The sequence below is a fragment of the Lynx canadensis genome, chromosome C1, assembly GCF_007474595.2.
Source record: "Lynx canadensis isolate LIC74 chromosome C1, mLynCan4.pri.v2, whole genome shotgun sequence".
In the NCBI taxonomy this organism is placed as follows: domain Eukaryota; kingdom Metazoa; phylum Chordata; class Mammalia; order Carnivora; family Felidae; genus Lynx; species Lynx canadensis.
The window spans coordinates 180,450,273-180,473,043 of record NC_044310.1 but is presented as its reverse complement, the minus strand read 5'-3'; the positions used below and the strand labels follow the sequence as shown (position 1 = coordinate 180,473,043).

The 22,771-nt window shown below is 36.1% G+C and overlaps 1 pseudogene; it reads right to left on the bottom strand.

Moving 5' to 3' along the window:
* Nucleotides 1-20,938: 20,938 nt before the first annotated feature.
* LOC115521642 lies at nucleotides 20,939-21,975 on the bottom strand (annotated as a pseudogene).
* Nucleotides 21,976-22,771: the final 796 nt, after the last annotated feature.

Sequence of the window (22,771 nt, the reverse complement as noted above, 5' to 3'; positions counted from 1 at the left end):
AACCTACGGAATGGGAGAAGATATTTTCAAATGATATATCCAATAAAGGGTAAGTATCCAAAACATATAAAGAATTTATACAACTCAAGACCAAAAAACCCAAATAATCCAATTAAAAATAGGAAGAAGACATGAACAGACATCCAAAGAAGACATCCTGATTGCCAATAGATACATGAAAAGATGCTCATCATCACTCAGCATCAGGGAAACACAAATCAAAACCACAATGAGATTTCACCTTACACCTGTCAGAATGACTAAAATTAATAACACAAGAACAACAGGTGTTGGCGATGATGTGGAGAAAAGGAACCCTCCTACACTATTGGTGGTAATACAAACTGGTACAGCCATGGTGGAAAACAGTGTGGAAGGTCCTCCAAAATAAAAACTGAAACTACCTTATAATCCACCAATCACACTACTGGATATTTACCCAAAGAATACAAGGACACTAATTCAAAGGGATACATGCACTCTTATGTTTATAGCAGCATTATTTACAATAGTTAATATATGGAAGCAGCCCAAGTGTCCACTGATTGATGAATGAATAAAGAAGATGTGATATACATACACAATGGAATATTATTCAGCCATAAAATGAAATCCTGCCATTTGCAACAACATGATTGGAGCTAGAGTATAATGCTAAGTGAAATAAGTCAGAGAAAGGCAAATACCATATGATTTCACTCATATGTGGAATTTAAGAAACAAAAATGAGGAAAGGGAACAAAATGAGACAGAGGAAAAGAGAGAGAGAAATAGAAATCAAGAAACAGACTCTTAATTACAGAAAACAAATGGATGCTCAACAGAGGGAAGGTGGAAGGGGATGGGTGAAATAGGTGATGGGGATTAAGAGTACACTTATAATGATGAATACCCAGTAATGTATAGAGTTGTTGAATCTCTACATTGTTCACCCGAAGCTAATATAACCCTCTATGTTAACTGACTGGAATTAAAAACTTAAAAAAAAATGTGTGGTCATCAATTGGGAATGGTTTCTATAATAAATTTCAAACTGTGTCAATACTTTATATATTGTGATTGAGTGTAAAATTTTATTTGAAACAAGGTTTTGCTACAAAAAAAGGGAAGATTGAAACTACTAATGTACTATGTAAAAATCCATGTACAAAACAAAAGAGGGCTATAATAAAGTATAAATTAGAATGTCACAAAGAAACTAAAAACAAATATTAAAACAACATAAAGATTTTTTTTCTAATAGTTAATTTGGTTTATACATGGCATAATTCTGAAGATTATTTAATTTCATACCACAGAAAATTTGATTGATGTTTTACTTCCTGTATAATAATCAAAGGTCAAGCATTTTTAGAATTAAACTATTTTCATTTTTATGAATTCTCACCTACTGAAAAAGTATATTAGACTGTTGGATAAAAAAATCTTTGCTTTTAAATCATAAATTATTGATCTTTCTAAAAATTTATAGGCTTTTGAAAATAACTTTTTGTATCAATAATAATTATGCATTCAAATCTACAATGTTAATGATGTGGTTAATAACAAGTCTTTTTTTTTTAAAGTTTAACAGTCTTTTTTTTAAAGTTTATTCATTTCAGAGAGAGAGAGAGAGAGAATGGGGAAGGGGCAAAAAAGAGAGACAGAGAGAATCCCAAGCAGGTATCACGCTGTCAGCACAGAGCCTGGTGGGGGCTTGAACTAACAAACCATGAGATCATGACCTGAGCTGAAATCATGAGTTGGACGCCTAACCGATGGAGCCACCCAGGCGCCCCAGTAAAGAGTCTTTACGGAGAAAACTTACAAACCACAGATAAGCAAGAGAGGGCACAGGTCCTGCAATCCTGCCATCAGCCTGCAAGGTGTGTACTGTGCCGGGTACGAACAAACATTCAGTGGGTTTGTGCTCTACGGGAGAGACTGTCTGCTGTTTCTTACATTTTATATTGAAGTGTGAGAACCATCCTGTTTGGTTTATACATGATGCTATTTGAGTGACCTGGCATTTGTAGCACCTGGAGCGATTGGAATCTTTGGTAAATTGCAGGGGATCTTTGGTAAATTGCACCCCGTATAGGGGTGAGGAAGCCACCCTATGGGAAGCTGATTTCAGTTGCAACCCCTCCCACTGGGAGAAAAAGGCAGCTCTGTTCCCATCTAGCATGTGGTCCAGGAAATCCAGACTGCACAACTGGGTCCACTTTTGGGTGAATCTGTTCACCAGACAACAGAAACACTGATGAGCCTAATAAACGGAAGCTCTGGAAATATTACCTAAACACCCGTCAGTGCTTTCATTTAATCAGACTTTCACACTCTTTCAACTTATGTTAATGTGTATGTCTTTTTTTTTTTTTTTTTTTTTTTTTTTTTTTTTTTTTTTTTTTTTTTTTTTTTACTCAGGGTTACCATGAATGATATGAAAGTGGATCAAAAACATTTGAGAAAATCTTACAATTCCATGTATAAAATGGAACCACTTAAAAGAGTCACATTTTATTGATTATTTTCCTAGTGATGTAACAATGATACAGGTTTCCTTTGGCAAAAATAAATAAAGAAACAAACAATCGGCACATTGAATGAAGCGCAAATTAATTCTGTGCTGACAAATTCATCATTCTAGTTCCTAGTTTCAAAATTGCTTTATGAAATATGTGAGGAATAAATGTTGCTGTAAGAAGTCAATGTTTCTCTGTGTTTATTGTCCTAGAGAAATTTAGGTAGGCATTTTATCATTATTTTAATAAAAATCCAGGGATATTTTTAAAAATTATAGTGATACGATAATTTATAGGTGTATTTAAAAACAAGTGCATATGCTCAAACTTCTCATAAAGATCAAAATAAGATTCAGAGAATGTATATGAGAATTGTCTCTGGCTAAGGAATCTGATTATTTTACTTGAGCTGTGATACTTCTGGCCTAAAATATATTTTAAGACAACGTACAAAATATATTAGGAAGAAGGAAAAACTTTAAAAATATATAGATTTATATATTTCTGCTTTACAAACAAAAATGAAGACATTGCTAATATTTTAGCCTGTGTAAAATAAGTTGTAATGTAACTGTTTTCTAATGAACACACAAAATTTGTTTCTCACTTCAATACATTTAATCTATATATAAATTGAAGTAACTTTCAGTCTCTATAAACAAAACCTAACTAATGAACTAAATAAATAAGTAAAATAATGGGTACTTAATAATTTGCCACTTTTATTTACTTATTGTTGCTGGAAAAGTCTATTGTTGTTATTGCAGTCATACATACATATCTCAGCAATCTGGATAATAATTACCTAGGCTATCATCAAATTATTTTGGGAAATACTTGTAATGTTCTCAGAAAAAGTAGTATGTCAATTTACAGTATCAATAAAGAGGCAGGCCTTTTATTTATTTTTTTCTTGTCTTTTTTTTTTAATTTAAATCGAAGTTAGTTAACATACAGTGTAGTAATGGTTTTAGGGGTAGAATTTGTGATTCATCATTTACATATAACTCCTAGTGCTCATCTCAAGAAGTGCCCTCCTTAATGTCCATCATACATTTAGCCCATTAGCCCACACATCTCCCCTCCAGCAACCCTCAGTTTGTTCTCTGTATTTAAAGGTCTCATGGTTTGCCTCCCTCTTTGTTTGTATCCTATTTGTGCTTCCCATCCCCTATGTTCATCTGTTGTGTTTCTTAAATTCCACATGTGAGTGAAATCATATAATATTTGTCTTTTTCTGACTGACTTATTTCACTTAGCATAATACATGGTAGTTCAACTGACACTGTCGCAAATGGCAAGATTTCATTCTTTTTGATTGCCGAGTAATATTCCAGTGTGTGTGTGTGTGTGTGTGTGTGTGTGTGTGTACCACATCTTCTTTATCCATTCATCAGTTGAAGGACATTTGGGCTCTTTCCATAATTTGGCTATTGTCGATAATGCTACTATAAATATTGGGGTGCACATTCCCCTTCGAATCAGCATTTTTGTATCTTTTGGATAAATACCTAGTAGTGCAATTGCTGGGTCATAGGGTAGCTCTATCTTCAATTTTTTTTTTTTTAATTTTTTTTTCAACGTTTATTTATTTTTGGGACAGAGAGAGACAGAGCATGAACGGGGGGAGGGGCAGAGAGAGGGAGACACAGAATCGGAAACAGGCTCCAGGCTCCGAGCCATCAGCCCAGAGCCCGACGCGGGGCTCGAACTCACAGACCGCGAGATCGTGACCCGGCTGAAGTCGGACGCCTAACCGACTGCGCCACCCAGGCGCCCCTATCTTCAATTTTTTGAGGAACCTCCATACTGTTTTCCAGAGTGGCTTCACCAGTTTGCATTCCCACCAACAGTGCAAAAGTGTCCCCCTTTCCTGGCATACTCGCTAACATCTGTTGTTTCCTGATTTGCACAGCTCACAAAGTAAGCAAGTGTCTTTTAGCAGTAAAATGCAATTAAGACAAAATATTTGTGATTATATCAGAACATTGTAAAATTTAATGAGTGAGAATTGTCACAGCACTCTTTGAGACACCTCTGCAGAATTGATGCCAGAATGATCAATTTAATAGTATAATTACTAACGGGAAATCGGAACAGTAAAAGGCATGTGCTTTTTGACATTGAGATGATGTTTTGCTCCTTCAAACTGCTACCATGTAAACCAGTTGAATAGTAATGGTATTGTAACTGATGTATCATAAAATTTGTGTCCTATTTAAATTTCGATTTGGTTTTAAGATGTGTGAAAATTGCTATGAGTACAGAAATCTATAGAACTATAAGATGATAAGCATTAGACGTTTCAGTATTTTATAAAATAGTAAGGTGAAAAATGATCTATAACAGTAAGCAAATACCTTCACTTTGCAAGTTGTACATGAAAAGCCAACCAGTGCTTACCCGTGGTACTTTAAGGAATTATCGAGCCTTCTCTTAATAATCTTTTTTGGTTTGGTGTTTTAATTCCTGATTATTTGATATGAGTAATTTGTCTTGATTCCTTTTTGTTTTTAAATTGAAACCTGCCCATAGTTCTCAAAATAAATGCTGTTTAGTTCATAGAAAATATTAAATTTAACAAGATAAAAAAAGACAAAGAAAGTGATAGGGTCACATCCTGTAATGTTTTATGGATTTTCTATATAAATAGTTTTTTAAATTTGGTTTATTAGACAGTTAATATCTTAACATCTCTACTGATCACATTCTAGTAAAAACCCTTCTCCAGGTTGCCCCATTGTACAGCAGGAGTTACAGCAACAACTCAAGTGTGCAAGGAAAACAAGATTTCTTTCGACAAATTTCTAGGCTGTTGCTCACTACTTCTTTATCTGCATTCCCTTGTTTGTCTCCTTGTGGCCACTTGTCTACTCCTAAATTTGGTTGTGTTGTTTTGCTCTTCAGTTTTAGTGATGTGTTCAGATGGTGTATCTCTTTCCTCAATGCCCCTGACTCAGCTGCCCACTGAATTTTTACTTCCACATTTACTTCTCCCTGATATTGATGGCAGCCACAGCTGCAGGTGAGAAGGTCACTGACAGAGCAAAGACTCACTTTTTGTTAAAGTTTATTTATTTATTTTGAGTGTGAGAGAGAGAGAGACAGGGAGAGAGAGAGTGAAGGAGGGGCAGAGACAGAGGGGGAGAGAGAGAGAGAATCCCAAAACAGGGTCTGCACTGTCAGCACAGAACCCTCCACAGGGCTTGAACTCATGAACTGTGAGATCATGACCTGAGCCGAATCCAAGAGTCCACTGCTTAATTGACTGAGCCATCCAGGCACCCCAAGACTCATTTTAAAAAAATTAATTGATTGATTTTGAGGGGGGTGCCGAGAAGGGGTGAGACAGAATCCCAAGCAGGCTCCGCGTCGTCAGTGCAGAGGCCGATATGGGGCTCAAACTCACAAACTGAATCACTGAATGGTGAGATCATGACCTGAGTGGAGATCAATAGTCCAACGCTTAACCGACTCAGCCACCCAGACGCCCCAGCAAAGACTCACTTTTTAATGCTATCCTCTCTATCCAAAATAAAATGAGAATTTCTTCATGTAGTTAGAAATCATTTATTGTGTGTTCACATCAACTAAGTATGTAGTTCTATTCTTGTCACTGGAAACTTAGTATAAGAAAGTTTTAAATGAACTTTCTAAAGTTAAATCTAAAGTTCTCAATGAAATTAACTTCTATCAGACCCCTCATATAATAAGTACATAATAAATAACTATATAACCTAAGCCATGTGTGTAACATGCTGTGAAGAAATGTAAAGTGGGCACAGATAAGCAGTGGCCTAATGGACAGTATTTTTTAAATAGCTCTATTGAGGTATAATTGAAAAACAAAACTTGCATCTATTTAAGGTATGTAATTTGATGTTTTAAAATATGTGTAAATTGTGAAATGAGCACCAGAATCTAGCTAATGAATATATCTGTCACCTCATACAGTTATTTTCTTCTTCTTTTTTTTTTAATCTTTTTGGTGAGAACACTTAAGATCTATTCTTTTAGCAAATTTCCAGTATACAATATAGTATTGTTAGCTGTTGTCACCATTATGCACATTAGAGCCTGCAGAACTTACTCATCTTGCAAAACTGAAACTTTGTACCTTTTGACCCACATCATCCCATTTCCCCCTTCCTCAGACCCTAGCAACTACCATTCTACTCTGTTTCTAGGAGTTTGATTATTTTAGATTCCACTTACAAGTGAGATCATGCAGTATTTGTCTTTCTATGGCTGGCTTATTTGATTTAGTGTAAAGTCCTCCAGGTTCATCCGTATTGCCACAGATGGCAGATTTCTTTTTTTTTTTTCTTTTTAAGAAGCTGAATATCATTAGGGGCGCCTTTGTTTCACACAGCTGAGGACAACTTCCGGCCAGAGCCAGGACCTGATACGGGTGGATGGAGTGTGGGGATTCCCAGGAAGGCAAGCAGGGCACACTTGGGAGTCTGTGGGGTGTGCTGTGTGGCTTCTCCAAATGGCGTTGGGTGTGTTCGGGAGAAAGCATGGGTCCTAACGAAGGAGCAAGTCGAGGAAGTGCTGACACGTGCTGAGTGTCTGGGCAGCTCAGAGAATGGCCAAATCAGGAGACGGCAGCTGCAACCACTTTTCCCAGAGGGATCCCGTTCTCCCGGGATCTCGCAGGATCTCAGGAGGTCAAGGGGGGTTGGCAGGGGAGTCCCACGCGGCGAAAACTGCCCCGAGGAAGCCCGAAGACGCTCATCCAGGAGGAGTCTGTCTGACGTTACCCACCACACAAACGCCCATCCTTTTTGGCTCTTCGCCAGGGTACAGGTACTATTTAGACCACATTTTCTCTGTCCGTTCATTCGTTAACTGACTTTTCCGTTGTCTCCTTATCTTGGTTATTATGAATAATGCTGCATGGACTATGAGAGTACAGATATTTCTCTTCAAGATCGTGATTTCGATTTCTTTGGATATATGCCCAGAAGTAAGATTGCTGCATATATAGTAGCTCTGGTTTTGATTTTTTTTTTTTTTTTTGAAGAACCATCATACTGTTTCCTATAATGATTATACAAATGGTTATCTTTTGTTCTTTCGGTAATAACCATTGTCACAAATGTAAAGAGATATATTATTGTAGTTTTGATTTGCATTTTCCTGATGATTAGCGATGCCGAGCACCGTTTCATATACCTCTTGGCCATTTGTATGTCTTTTTCTGAGAAAAGCCCTTTCACATCCTTGCCTGTTTTTTTATTCATTTAATTTGTTTTTTTTTTTTTTTTTGCTATTGAGTTATATATTTTGGAGATTAACCCCTTATCAGATATATGGTTTGTAAATATTTTTTCCCATTTCACAAATTACCTTTTCACTTTGTTGATTGTTCCTTTGCTGTACAGAAGCTTTTTAGTTAGATGTACTTCTACTTCTCTATTTTTACTTTTTTTGCCATGCTTTTGGTATTACATACAAAAAATTATTATAGCTGAGGCCCATGGGTGGCTCAGTCGGGTCAAGTGTCCAACTTGATTTGAGCTCAGGTCATGAACTCATAGTCATGAGATCAAGCCCTGTATCGACTCTGGGCTGGGCATAAAGATTCTCTCTCTTCCTTTCCATCTGCCCCTCTCCCTGCCCCTAAAACAAACAAAGAAACAAACAAACAAAAAACCACCACCACAACAAAAATCACTTCCAAGAGGAATGTCACAAAGCTTTTCTCCTGTTGGTTTTCTGTTTTTTCCTAGCCATCTTATGGTTTCAAGTCTTATATTGAAGTCTTTAATCGATTTTGAGTTTATTTTGGTATAAAGTGTAAGATTCAGGTCTAATTCCATTGTTTCTGTGTAGATCTAACATCATTTATCTTCTAACATCATTTATTGAAGAGAATATCCTTTCCCTATTGTGTGTTCTTGGCACCCTTGTAGATCGGTTAACCATAAATGTGTGGATTTCTGGTCTTTGTATTCTGTTCCATTGATCTATATGCCAATTCATTTCTATACACTAACTGAATTATCTGAAAAGGAAATTAAAACAACCTCACTTACAATATTTACAAAAATAATAAAATACTTAGAAAAAACTGATTAGGTAATGTACACTGAAAATTAAAAAAAATTGATAAAGGGAGTTAAATAAGACACATAAATGGAATGACATTCTGTTTATGGATTAAAATAATATCATTTAAAAGTCCATACTACCAAAGTGATCTACAGATTCAATGCAATTCCTATTACAACCCTAATGGCATTATTGGCAGAAATAGACACAGTAATCCTAAAATTCATTTGGAGCTACAAAAGACCTCGAATGCCTAAGCAGTCTTTTGCAAGAGGAACAAAGCTAGAGGCATTATACCTTCTGATTTCAAAATATGTTATGAAACTACAGTAATCAAACAGTATGGTACTGGCAAAAATAGTATTTTAAAAAGTGTTATAAAAACATGGATGGTATTTTAAAAAGCATTTTCAAGACTGATGCTTCCTTTTTTATTTTTGCCCTACCTCTCACCTCCCCCTCTTAGTGATGGTTGTAACCATTTGTGTATTTCTGAAAACAAGACCATAATAAATCTTAAAACAGAAGAGCAGAATTTTTGTCTAAATAGTAACAATAGTAATAATAAATTAGTTGCTTAGAATTAGGGAACATATGTCCCCCAACCCGATTTCCCATCCTTGTCCACCAACCCCCCAGTCTCCACTCACAGTCTTCTCCTTAATAATGTTGAACAAAAGCTTAATCTAGTTCTAAAATGCAAATGATTTATTTCAGTGGTCAAGGAGGACTCCCCCCAACAGGGGATATTTAAACAAAACCTGAAAATGTGACAGAGCAAACAATGGAATATCTGGAGAAGAAATGTATTTGTCGGGAGGTACTAGGCTAGAAGAGGCTGTAGTAACTAAAAAACGCGGAAAACAAGACAACAAAAAAACCACCCCACAACAACAACAGAAATGAAACAACAATGACAGCAGAAAATACAAACCCTGAACACCTGCAGCTCTTAGGGTTTGGCACAAGAAATGGTTTTTAGTAAATTGCTGTGCCAGTTTGATGATGGTACAAGTTAGTTTCTGCCCTGTAATGAGACCCTTTGGAACTCAGTTTTTTTGTTTGTTTGTTTGTTTGTTTGTTTTATCTTATGGCCTCAAAAAGTAATTAAAGGCAGGGAAAGAGAGGAGAGGGGGAGGCACACTGCCTCTTTAGTGCCCTAGGCCAGAAATAATACACATACTCGCCATTCTTTGAACAGAATTGTCACATGATCCCAACCTAATTTTTTTTTTAAATGATTTCAGATTTCTTTTTTTTTTTTTAACGTTTATTTATTTTTGAGACAGAGAGAGACACAGCATGAATGGGGGAGGGGCAGAGAGAGAGGGAGACACAGAATCGGAAGCAGGCTCCAGGCTCTGAGCCATCAGCCCAGAGCCCGACGCGGGGCTCGAACTCACAGACCGCGAGATCGTGACCTGAGCTGAAGTCAGACGCCCAACTGACTGAGCCACCCAGGCGTCCCAATCCCAACCTAGTTTTAAGGAAGACTAGGAAATATTGGTGGCTGGTGGAGAGCATGAATGTTTTTCAGGTATTTCAGTCATATGGAGTCACAAGTATAGTATCTTCTTATCTTTCCCACTCATTAGCTTTAAAAACCTCTATTTTGTGTTAAAGAACAAAGTGAAAACACAAGCCTTATGGCCATTTATTTGTGTTTGCTTGTTCATGCCCCGTGTCCCAGTGTTCAATCTAATTCATTACTCTAGTAGCTGAACATGCAGTGAATCAAGTATTAATTTAAGACATGGATAAATCTAAAAATATCCACTTATAGCACTTCTATCATTATCTTTTTACAGAAGTATGTATGAGGCTGGCTAATAAAATTAGATGTGTTCAGATAGTAATAATTATGAGGAGATAACTCCTTTTGGAGTTTGGGCAGTGTTGAGAAAAGTATTTGATGCCCCTGACAGGCTACTTGCCATATCAGCCAGTTTTATAGAAGATCACAAGCCCAGACAATTGATAAAGTCAGTAGGAAATATCAGGAGTTGGTTGTATATGGAATATGTGAAAAAAAATGGAGGTTGAGGATCTCTGCTGTGTGCATATAGGAAGTCTAAAATGTCACAGTAGTTTTGCAATCACTTTATAAGTCTTCAACTTACTATTCATGTTATTGTTACATAAGGTTTTTTCTTCTGCAATAAAACCTAAAAGGAATGAGCTAAAAAAACAAAACATCATGTTTACTGATTTTCTACTTGTAAGACAGTTGATAATTGACACGTAAGTTAGACGAAATCTTTGTAGTTATTTAACATCCATCATGAGGACTGTGGTATTATCGCTGCCATAACATTGAGCAGACATGTATTTTACCATATTTGGAAAAAAAGGAGAAATCAGAAAGCACAAATCTACTGAAGAACCCAGCATTTTCTATCATTATTTGAAGAAAACTATCTTAGGGACTCCTGTGCGGCTCAGTTGGTTGGGCATCTGCGTCTTGGTTTTGGCGCCTCATGATCTCACAGTTCAGTTCCTGGGGTTGATCCCTGCAGGGCTAGGCATGGAGCTTGGGATTCTCTCTCACCATTCTCTCTCTTTCTGCCTCTCCCCCACTCATGTGCCCTCTCTTTCTCTCTCTTTGAAATTAAATAAATAAACCTAAAAAAATAAATAAGACTATACAGTCCTTTAAAATAATTAATATGTGCAGTGGCAGAGATGCTGTTACGTATCAGTGAATGAAGCGTAGCTTTTCTTTTAGATCATATAACTTCTAAATTAGCTCATTTTTTTTAACCCAAGTTTTGTTTTGCATGTGAACTGTTTGCCACAGGATATGAACTTACTGATATTCTGGCTACACTAGCAAAGAGTGATAATTTTAGAAGTGCCAATTTTATTTTATTTTTTAAGTTTACTTATTTATTTATTTTGAGAGAGAGAGAGAGAACGCGCATGCACACACACAGACAATTTCAGGAAGGGCAGAGAGCAAGAGGGAAAGAGAATCCCAAGCAGGTTCTGCACTGTCAGGGCAGAGCCCAATGGGAGGCTTGAACTCACAAACCACAAGATCATGACCTGACCAAAGTCAGACTTTTAACCCACTCAGCCACCCACATGCCCCTAAAGGTGGCAATTTTATTTAAAAAAAATTTTTTTTAATGTTTATTTATTTTTGAGACAGAGAGAGACAGAGCATGAACGGGGGAGGGGCAGAGAGAGAGGGAGACACAGAATCAGAAGCAGGCTCCAGCCTCTGAGCCATCAGCCCAGAGCCTGACGCGGGGCTCGAACTCACGAACGGTGAGATCGTGACCTGAGCTGAAGTCGGACCCTCAACCGACTGAGCCACCCAGGCACCCCATAAAGGTGGCAGTTTTAAAGCAGTGCTGTCAGATGCTTCAGATAGAGAACCAGAGAATTCCATTAATCTTTCACTTTTTCATACAAGTCGTGCAATGAAAGTGAAGCATGTAGAAATTCTAATTGGAACATCTGGCATTAATAAGAATGTTATTATACATCTAAAAAAGTTCAATATTGAAGATAAAGTTCTATTTTTTAATCTAGTATCACTACAAATTTTGGTGGAGTAGATCATCATTTTAACTCTTCTTCCTAAGTTAACAAACCACTGGATCCTGAGTATATTAGAAATTATTTGTGGTCCGTGTGCCATATAGTATTATATTTAAAAAGGAACAAATATCCACCAATCTAACTTGAAGCTAAAATTGCCAAAATTCACACATATTTTTACATACACACAGGAATTAGATATTTAGAATGTTTGTATTAAAACGTTGGTGTTGAATATACATAAATGTTCTTCAGCACAGATGTAGCTGATTTCTCTTTGATAAGAAAGCTATCATCAATATTTAAAAAATATTTAATACTTCAAGGAACTATTTTATAAATTACTTTGTAAATAATACTAAACAAATACTGCATTTCCTGAATGACATTTCCAGATTTTCTTTCATTGTATTCAGTATCAGTTGGAAAGTTTTCATGAAAATATCCAAGAATGATAGGTCCCAAAACACCTGTTTTTGGTATTTTTCATGAAATTTCAATAGTTTTTAAGTCAGGTTGTCAAGTCAAAGTGATGATTCAGAACTTTTACCAGATCAAGGTTTACTAAATATTTTTATGGGTATAAAGATCAAAGTCTCAGAAAAAGCAAAGAGAGTTCTAGAGCATCATCAGTGACTCTGATTTAAACATTTAAAGAATTATGCTGGATACCAAGTTGAGAATAGATTATCACACAAGGATCGAAGCAGAGAATCTTAACAGGCTCTGGCTGTAAGCCAGAAATGTAGGTGGCTCAGAGCAGAAAGGAAGAGATACAGTATTTCCTGATGACTTGAATGTGAATCCTGTGTCCCTTCATGGCAAGCTTTACATCTTAAGAACAAGAGACATGTTCCTTTTAACGATGTTTGTAATAGTTATAGTATCTATTATTGCTTGAGTTACCAAAACAAAAAGTGATAATCTTAAAAAACTTGAAAAATAGGGGTGCCTGGGTAGCTCAGATAGTAGAGCGTCTGACTTCAGCTCCGGTCATGATCCCACAGCTTGTGAGTTAGAGCCCCGGCATCGGGCTCTGTGCTGACAGCTTGGAGCCTAGAGCCTGCTTTAGATTCTGTGTCTCCCTCTCTCTCTCTGCCCCTTCTCTGCTTGCTTGCTCGCGCTCTCTCTCTCTCTCAAAAATAAATATTAAAAAAATTGAAAAATATGCTCTACACATGTTTTCACACGAGGAGGAAATGTACTCTTTCTTTGTATTGCAAGGAATATATGTGTGCCATATGTATATGCATAATATATCATGTAATACATACTTACAATGAAAGAATTTCCTTAAAATTTTGTCAAGAGGAAATGGGAAAAAATTGCTCAGCTATGTCACTGGACATAGAACTGGTTCTGAACTCAGGGTTAGCTACTCACCGCTTGAAAATCAGTATTTGAGAGACAAGTGATGGTAGGAAAGGAAAGGTTGTTTTACTCAGGAAGCTGGCAACCTGGGAAGATGGTGGACTAACATCCTAAAGACCATCTTCCTGGGACAGGTGAAGCTGGGAGGGTTTTAAGGGAGAGGTGTGGGAAATGGTAAGAGCTACATGCAAGAGAAGTGGGTGCCCAAGCGGTTACTCCCATGTCAACATGACCCTGAACAGACTAGCTGCCATCAGTGGCAGCTGTTTTTGAATGTGGTCAGGCCTCATCTTCTGGGAGAGTCTGGCCCTTCACTCCTCAAGACCCGTGGTCTGCAAATCTCAAGGAAGGTAGGTTTCTTCTATACACCAAGGGGCCTTAGGTCTGGAAGCAAGGAGCGCATAAACTTGAATCAAGTTAACCCTCAAGACGGGTTGCAATGCTGTTACAGCTATAAACATGAAATGCTTTTGGTAAAGGAAAACATTAAAGTTTTTGTTAGGTTTTAGAAAGTATTGCTTTAGAGATATATCATTATATCAAAACACATTTTTAAAGAAAGATAGAAAAGCTTGTGTAAATTTTTACTGAGGGAACTCAAGATATTTCTAATAGTCTACAAGTTTACTTTAAGAGGTAGTTCCGTTTTTAACCACAGTGACTTACAACAATTTATAATTCAAATGAAGAATTTCTAATCACCGAAATAGGCTTACTGTATTCGGGCTCTTGTATAGTTTTAACTTTTGCATATTTTCTCAAATAACTTCATGAATTTAATTGTATTAATAGAAGAGTTAATCTAACATAATTAAGCAGACCTAAGAACTTTTTTCAGATAGTGACATTTTTGCTTTTAACAGAAATTCATCTGTGACTAGTTGAGACCACTGGATCAAGATGACCTTAACATTGGCCCTTTATTTAATATGATAAATAAAACAAGGTGAAATTTGAATTGGGCATGTGATGATAATACATTTCACCCTGTTACTAATATTTAGTCTAAACACTGTCAATGTAATGACTTGATCTTTTAGAGAAAGTCCTATCCCACAGGTCCTGATTAATGATGGGCCCAAAATATATTATTTCTAAGTGAGATGGGCCTAAAATATATTGAAATAGAGATCTAAATTAATTATAATTTCAGTCGTCTTATGAAACTGCACTGCACTGTTGAATATGAAATAAAACCATTTTGGGGACTTAAAAACATGGATTTTTTGTTTGGTTGTTTTGTGATGGACTAAACATAATTTAAAAAAACAAAACTTGGGAAATTGACTGAAATTCAGTTGATTTGTACCCAAGATATAAAAGATCAATTCCCATATCAGGTTTCAATGGTCAGTGGGGAAGCCCCCACAAAAAATGAAGTTATCTGCTTTTGCCCACATTAATAGAATTGGTTTAATAACAAGGATCTGTGTCTCATCTCATTGTTAAGGGTATAAGATGCAATGCTATTTTTTAGATTCATCTTTATCTTCAAAAGTAGTTATGCACTTCATTTAATGAATCAAATGCACAGTAAATATTCATTAAAATTTATAAATACATGTTTGAAAATAAACACTCCTGTAGGATAATATATTTCAATTAAATGTCAAGGGTATAAAAGTGTGATGTGTTAGCTTTCAAAACTATTACGCTTTTGGAAAAAAATGTGTTTCCTTTTTTGTTTATCCTTAAAAATGCAATTTTCAGTAACATAAGCTATCTATGACTACACAATTCTTGATATAATTTCAGAAAAACTTAAAGTGTTCTTTAGTTTTCTGTTTATAAGCCCTCATAGATGCATACAGCAAAGAGGAAAGTCAAAGGATTATTGAAATGATTGATTTAGGATTGTTTTATTTGGTCTTGAAGAATCTCAAGAAGCAATACTAAAAGTTTTTTTTTCCTCTTTTGGAACATTTTTATTCCTTCAAAGATTTGGGATGTGATGTTATTTTAACCAATGTTAATAAAATATATTTGGCTTCAGCATAGGGAAGGAAGAAAGATAAAAAAAAAAAAAAACCAACTGTGTGTGTGTGTGTGTGTGTGTGTGTGTGTGTGTAACATCTGTTTAAAAGTAAGATAAGCTACACTGGATGCATAGCTTATTTTGCTACTATTGTCATACACATATTTTGTTATTTCCGCTTGTAAGGGATACTGTCCTAGAATAGTATATGTTTAGTGACATAAGAATAAATACATGTGTTCTGTTTTATCATATCAAATAAGATTTTCATGTTACAGTTTTTCCCTCCTACTCATAATGAATTATTCATTGAGCTAGGCCTGTTTTCCTTGAAAAGTTAATAATATAACTAAAGAAAAAACCAGAAGACTGCCTATTTTTGTGTTAAAATCTTAAATTCTGCTTAAAAGTTTTATACATAAGAAGGACACATCAAACATACAGTTTAGTTACTGTGGTATAAAGAGAAGTCTAAATACTTTTATCTTCTCTGTTCAAAATTGAAATATCTAAAACCACAACACCTACATTTTTATTATGTTATCTGCTTATTATCTAAGATGCGTCCAAGTAAATTAACTTAAGAGATCATATAATTATCAAATACAAATGAAGGCTTTCATTAATATGTGGAGTTTGCAAAATATTCTAGAAATACTTTTTATATTACAGTATGCTTTTGCTGTTAAAATAAGCATTCTGCTTTTATAATAATGAAGTCTCATTCAAAAGAGCTTCATTTTACCTAAAATTTCTTCCCTTTATTCTGCCTGTAATGCTAAAAAAATGTGTTATTTGTTTCTGTGAAAATTGATGTTTAAAATATTGGTAACTTTCACTAGATGTTCAGCAACAAACACTCAGGACTAACCAATCAAGTATTTAAATTCAAATACTTAAAGCACCCAGGCTTATAAAAAGTACAAAGAGTATAAAGATTTTCAGTATTTAATTTAAAATGACTTTCCCTGTGAAAATTTTCAGAGCCATCATACCTTAACATGTCAGATTTGCTCTACCAGTAACTTCCATTTACTTAGAGCAGCATAGATTTTTGGTAAATATATAATAACAGTGATTTTCACGGATCTGATTTTGTTTGCTTTAAAGCATTTATGGACAGTAATAAAAGGCCCACCAGAGTGCATTAGGGTTGTTTAATGTGTTTTGGAAAATGATATCTAAAGTACAGACCCCTATCGGCTTACTGCAAAGTGATAGGAACACCCCGATGATGCCCTGTGATTACCCACAAGTAGAACCCTGCAGAAAGTATAGAGCTTTCTTTCCACTCAGGCCAACTCTTATCACAAAATTGTGCCAAGATTCTCCCTTCAAGGACTGATTTATGGTAAATTTTGTTCAGGCATAGCCTAGGTTGGTGTTTCTGAGTAAATAAATTAGTTTTGTTGTTGTTGTTGTTGTTACTAAAGGAAACAGTGAGTCTGTTATTTAAAAAGTGGCATACTGCTGGTTTCATCCTCATTCTTCCTGGAGTTTGTGTTTGTAAGCCAACAACTATCTTTTATTTTTGTTGCCTGAGGAAATTTATACTACCTTTCTGTTCTTGTACATATTCATACTAACATCACATTATGAAACAGTGGACATTTTTCAACTGATTATCTATTATGTCCCTAAAGCAACTTTAAAAGATAGTCGTTTTGTCTTGTCAGTAGGTCTCTGATCATTTCCCCACAAACACTGTTTAAAAGCACTCAAGGGATTTGATATATATTACATTTTTAAAAAAGTAAACCAGAGTATTAAAGAAAAAAGCCTGTATGTATTGCTTCCAAATAAAGGCCAGATTGGATGGAAGTAAAGAGTTCTGAACAGGAATCAAGGTCTGACCTGGAAAACATTGTGATCTATCTCAGGCAGACTAATATATTCCCTGGATTAAGAGGAGCATCTGAAAGTTTAGACAGGAGTATGACCTTTAAGTTTCCCTTTAGTTCTAAGAGTCTGCAATATTCTGTATAAAACTTCAGCCGGAAGAGTGGTTGAGAATAAACTATGGCAGATGAGCCTGTCTTGGATTCTTCAAGGAATTGGAGCCATCCATTTGTGAAAGCATTGGGATATGCTAAGGAAATCTCAGGCCAGCTGACAACCAGTGAATCATTCAAGGTCAGGTCACATTACCTTTATCTTCTAGCGGTCTCATGTGTGGGTTCTAGGAGAGCAAGCAGGGTGCGTGGTAAGTCCAGGCCCAGAAGGAGGGCACTGCCACCTCTCCAGCATGCTGTTGGTTAAAGCAAATCACAAGGCTGGCCCAACTCAGAGGTGGGGAAAGGCTTGCTGGATGAAGTTGCAAAGTCACACTGAAAAGGGCATTACTACAGGAAGGGGCAAAGAATAGAAAGGAATTTCTATTAATTCAACCCAACATCCATGTAGAGAATATACTTTCTTTATTCACTTGACTTTCCATTTGATCAATTTCCATTGATTTACAAACATCCCACTGAAAATTTCATTGATTCCTTTTGGATTCCCTCCTTAAAAAAATTCCTTGACAAGAGTTCAAGAAAGCAAGTAGAATCTATCATAAATTTTAAAAGGTTTCATATTTTAATGTTTTACCTAAGTTTAAAGTATTTTTTTAAAGTATCTGAGGTTTGTTCTTTGTGTTTGACCTGGTCTTTTGTTCTACATTTGACATTTTTGTTTCTAAATTTTAAATTTCTAATATCATACCTAATTGTGAAGTTTTGTTTTTTTCTCATTTATCTCTTTTTGGCTCTCTGCAACTGATCAGTCTGATAATTTGTATCTTTCTTTAATTCTAAGTGACAGCCAGTCATTATTTCTTCAAGTGTTTCTCCTTCTTATTTACTTTTTTCCTGTCCACCTAGAACTCCCATAGATCTTACATTTTGCTTTATGCTTTCCATATCTTTATAAATTTTAGATGAGTTTTGAAATAGAGCATTTACCAATCTTTGAGTTGGCTAATATATACATAAATGTATATTACGTAAATATATAATATATATAAATATATATAATATATAAATATATAATATATTATATAAATATAAATATATTATATATAAAATATTTGTTCTCTAATATAATATATATTTTAAATTACATATATAATATATGCTCTCTGTCTAATATATAATATACATATCATATATAGATTATATATATGCTCTCTCTGTATGCTTATATATATATGTACACACATACATACACTCTAAGCTCTTTGTTATGCACACTTTGAGTTCTTGTTCTGGGTCATTTATTTCTTCTGTTTTCTCTGATTTACGTCTTTTAGGTTTGGTTTTGTTTTTATAACTCTTGAATTCCTCACAGATTTTATAGATTTTCCTGTTCATACCTGAAAATTATTAGACAGTGTGCCTGGGATATGAGGGCTTTGACCCACCTGATGAATTAAGGAGGATGAAACCCTCCAGGTCAGGTAAACTTTCATGTTGCAATCTGGGTTCAAACCTTCCGACCTTAGGAAGCCTCCCATTACTTCCCCTAAGCATTGTTTTTTTTCCGCAAATCATCTCCTCCCATTGAGCTACTCTATACTTTGGGGGAAGAAAGGGAAATACCAGGGTCTGACAAGATGAACTGCACTTGGTTACAATGGTTCTCAACCCAGCTTCATCCCAACTTCCCAGTGTTCGAATGCCTTCAGAGGCTGTGGCTGGAATTACTCTTACTCCATTTGTAACTGGACCAGGTAATCATGCCCCGAGGGCAGGAGTGAGAGGGAGGAGCACAGCTGGAAAGCTGTCTTACCATTTCTATATTCATGATGCCTGGTCCTCTGCTTCCCTAGGTTGTAATTTACCTGCCCCACACCCCACATATACACAGAGATCTTGCAAGATTCTGTCTTCTAGAAGGTTTCCCAAGGTTGCAGTATTGTTGTTGGCTGTGTATATTTTATAGTTTGATTTTTTGGCTCTGAAGTCTGTTACCCTCCTCCTCCTTCCATGCTTTCTCCAAGGGTGAAGTTCCAGAGGAGCCAGCAGCTCTTTCTTTTATGACATTCTGCTTAGAGGCAACTTCTAAATAATTGTGATTGTCCCCATCATAAAATGAGGGGCAGTTTTTAATAACAATTTAAATTTCCTTCTCCAAGAATATATATATATATATATATACACACACACACACACACACACACACACACACATACATACTCGATATGTATATATATATTTGAGATATATATATGAGATATATATATAGATATATATATCTGTTGCTTATGATAAAAATAACATTTATTGGCTTTTCCAAAGCCTGCTTAAGGGCAGCCCCACAGCACAGTCCAATTTATCAAACTTTAATATTAAGAATATACATCCCCAGGTCTGGAGGAGGGCACAGAAGTGTGCAATTTAAAAATTATCCTGGATGATTCTCATTTACTTGGTCTACATCTCATACTGTCAAATAATTGCTAAGGGCAGTCTCAACTCAGTGAGTAAAGCACAGTAGAAGCCAATAGATGTGTTAGGAACCTCCTATCCCCCTTCAAGGAAATAACCTAACTTCTTAAAAATTGTATGCCCTTTAGGCAAGAATGAAGAACACTTTGTAGGAGACTACTTTACAAAGGAATTTCTTAGACATATTTATTCTAGTTATCTCTTGTATTACTGATTCTCTATGTTAAATATACTACCAAAAACATTCCAAAAACAGGTTTATCTGGTCCTGAAGGATTTTGTGCCATGCAGGTAGTGTGGATTCAGGCCATGAGTCTGTGTAAGGGTTGGTTGAGTCTCTCAGTGGAGACATTTTCCTCCTTTACTCAGAAACAAGGTGTGAGCAAATGCATTTCTTTATTGCCTACTTTTGTGGGGTTGACTTTTATAGATTGTTTGTTCACTAAGTGTGTTGTCATTTTGGGGACATGGGCTTATGCAGATATCTCTCATCTGACCATCTTCTCAGCACACGCCCAAGGCTTTGCATCAGTTATCCAAGATGACATTAATTGCAGCTTGAATTTACATAAATTTTCAGAACACTCAAGATAGTCTATATATCACGATTTGTGTTTATGTTTCTTAGCGTTTCTTTCTTTCTTTTTTTTTTTTCCTTTTGGCTTTTTTGAAGGGTTCCTTTACTTCTGAGGCAGCTTTTTGTTTTGGTTTCTTCTATTTCATTTTTTTTTTTTTTTTTAGTTTTAAGCTGTATATTTTGAGGTATAAATTTTCTTGTAATTATTTCACAAAATCAGTTTCTGCTTTCTAAATGTCCACTTGCAATCCCGTAGAACCTTATTCATAACTTTATCTAATAAACTTTAGCACTTCATAGTTCTAACATTTGTTTTATTTTTGTATTTAAAATTCTTTTTGTCTGGATGTATGACAAGGTAGTGCTCCCCAAGGCCCTCCCCTTCTTTAGGGTGTCTGGGATGAAAACTATGTTCATCCCAGAGGTTGAGAGACTCTCATTGTGTTGGGGATGAGGTGGGGCAAGGATTCCTCAGCAGCTGAGGGCCTCTCTCTTCCTATTGCTCTTGCTGGCGCTGGTGGTCCATGGGGCTGTTACTCCTTGGAGGCCATGTAAACCATAAGGTCCACACACAGTTGCTGTAGACAAATTCATTGTCCTACCAGGAAGTCAGCTTGACCCAGTAGTCAATGAGAACAATGACAACCCTGGTATCAAAGGTAGAAGAGTGGGTGTCACTATTAAAGTCACAGGAGACATCTCGGTCCTTAGCGTAGCCAAGGTTGCCCTTGAGGGGCCCTCCGATGTCTGCTTCATCACCTTCTTAATGTCATTGTATTTAGTGGCTTTCTCCAGGTGGCTAGTCAGATCCATGGCTGACATAGTAGGAGTGGGAACATGGAAGGCCATGCCAGGGAGCTTCCCATTCAGCTCAGGGATGAACTTGCCTTGGTGACGCCGCTAGAAGCAGGGATGATGTTCTGGGAAGCCCCTTGACCATCATGCCACAGCTTCCAAAAAAGGCTGTCCACAGTCCTCTGGGTGACAATGATGGCATGGATTATGGTCATGATTCCCTCCATGATACCAAAGTTGTTATCGATGGTGTTGGCCACAGGGACCAAGCAGGTGGTGGTACAGGAGGCATTGCTGACAATCTTGAGGGAATTGTCATCTTTCTCATGGTTCATACCATCACAAACATGGGGACATCAACAGAAGGGTCAGAGATAATGGCCCTCTTGGCTCCATCCTTCAAGTGAGTCCCAGCCTTCTTCATGGTGGTAAAGACCCCAGTGAACTCCACAACATACTCAGCACCAGGAGCACCCCATTTGATGCTAGTGGGATCTTGCTTATGGAAGATAGAGATGGGCTTTCCATTGATGACAAATTTCCCTTTCTCAGCCTTGACTGTGCTTTTGAATATGCCATGGATGGGATCCTACTGGAACATGTAGACCATGTATTTGAGGTCAGCAAAGGGGTCATCGATGGCTATAATATACACTTTTCCAGAGTTGAAAGCAGCCCTGATGACGAAATCTGGCCAAATCAGTTTACTCCAACCTTCACCATTGTATCTGGGGACGTGCTGGTACTGCACCAGAAGATGCGACTGTCTGTTGCATGGGGAGGAGTTCAACCATTTGTTTTTAGATCCATATTGAACTAACTGACATTTTTTCTCATTTATTTATTTTAATATTTTAGCAAAGCACTTGGTATATATTCGGTTCACATTTACAAGTATTACATAAGAATGAACCATCATTCAGATGAAACCAATAGAATTCTTTCCTTCATAGTACCATCCCATGGAATAGAATTAGGACCCAAAAATATCCAGACACATTTAGAATCTATATGACAAACCAAATAAAAAAGAAAAAAATTTTTTATCTCATTGAAATCTTCTATCCGGTTTCATACATTTGATCATTTTTTAATTTAAATTTAGTATATACATATTTACATGTATGTATATTTATTTTATGTATATGTGTATACATACTTATGTATAAATATATGCTTATATACATCCCTATGTATACACACACACACACATATTGATGGTAAGAACTAACTTTATGTACATAATGTACTATAGCACTGTGTGTAAGAGTGTTTCATTAACAAATAGAATATAATTCAATGCATTAAGAAACTTGCTTTTTCTCCCCTGTATCATATATGTTAGTTATACTACTTAGTCTTAGTCTTAGCATTTTTTCCAAACAACATCAGGCCTCTTTTTTTTTTTCTTTTTTTGATTGAATGCCATTTAATGTCTTCTCTCCCTCCTTGTAGAATATATGAGAGAAAAACAGTAACAAAACATGGAGCTTACATTCAAGTGGGAAAAAACACCAAA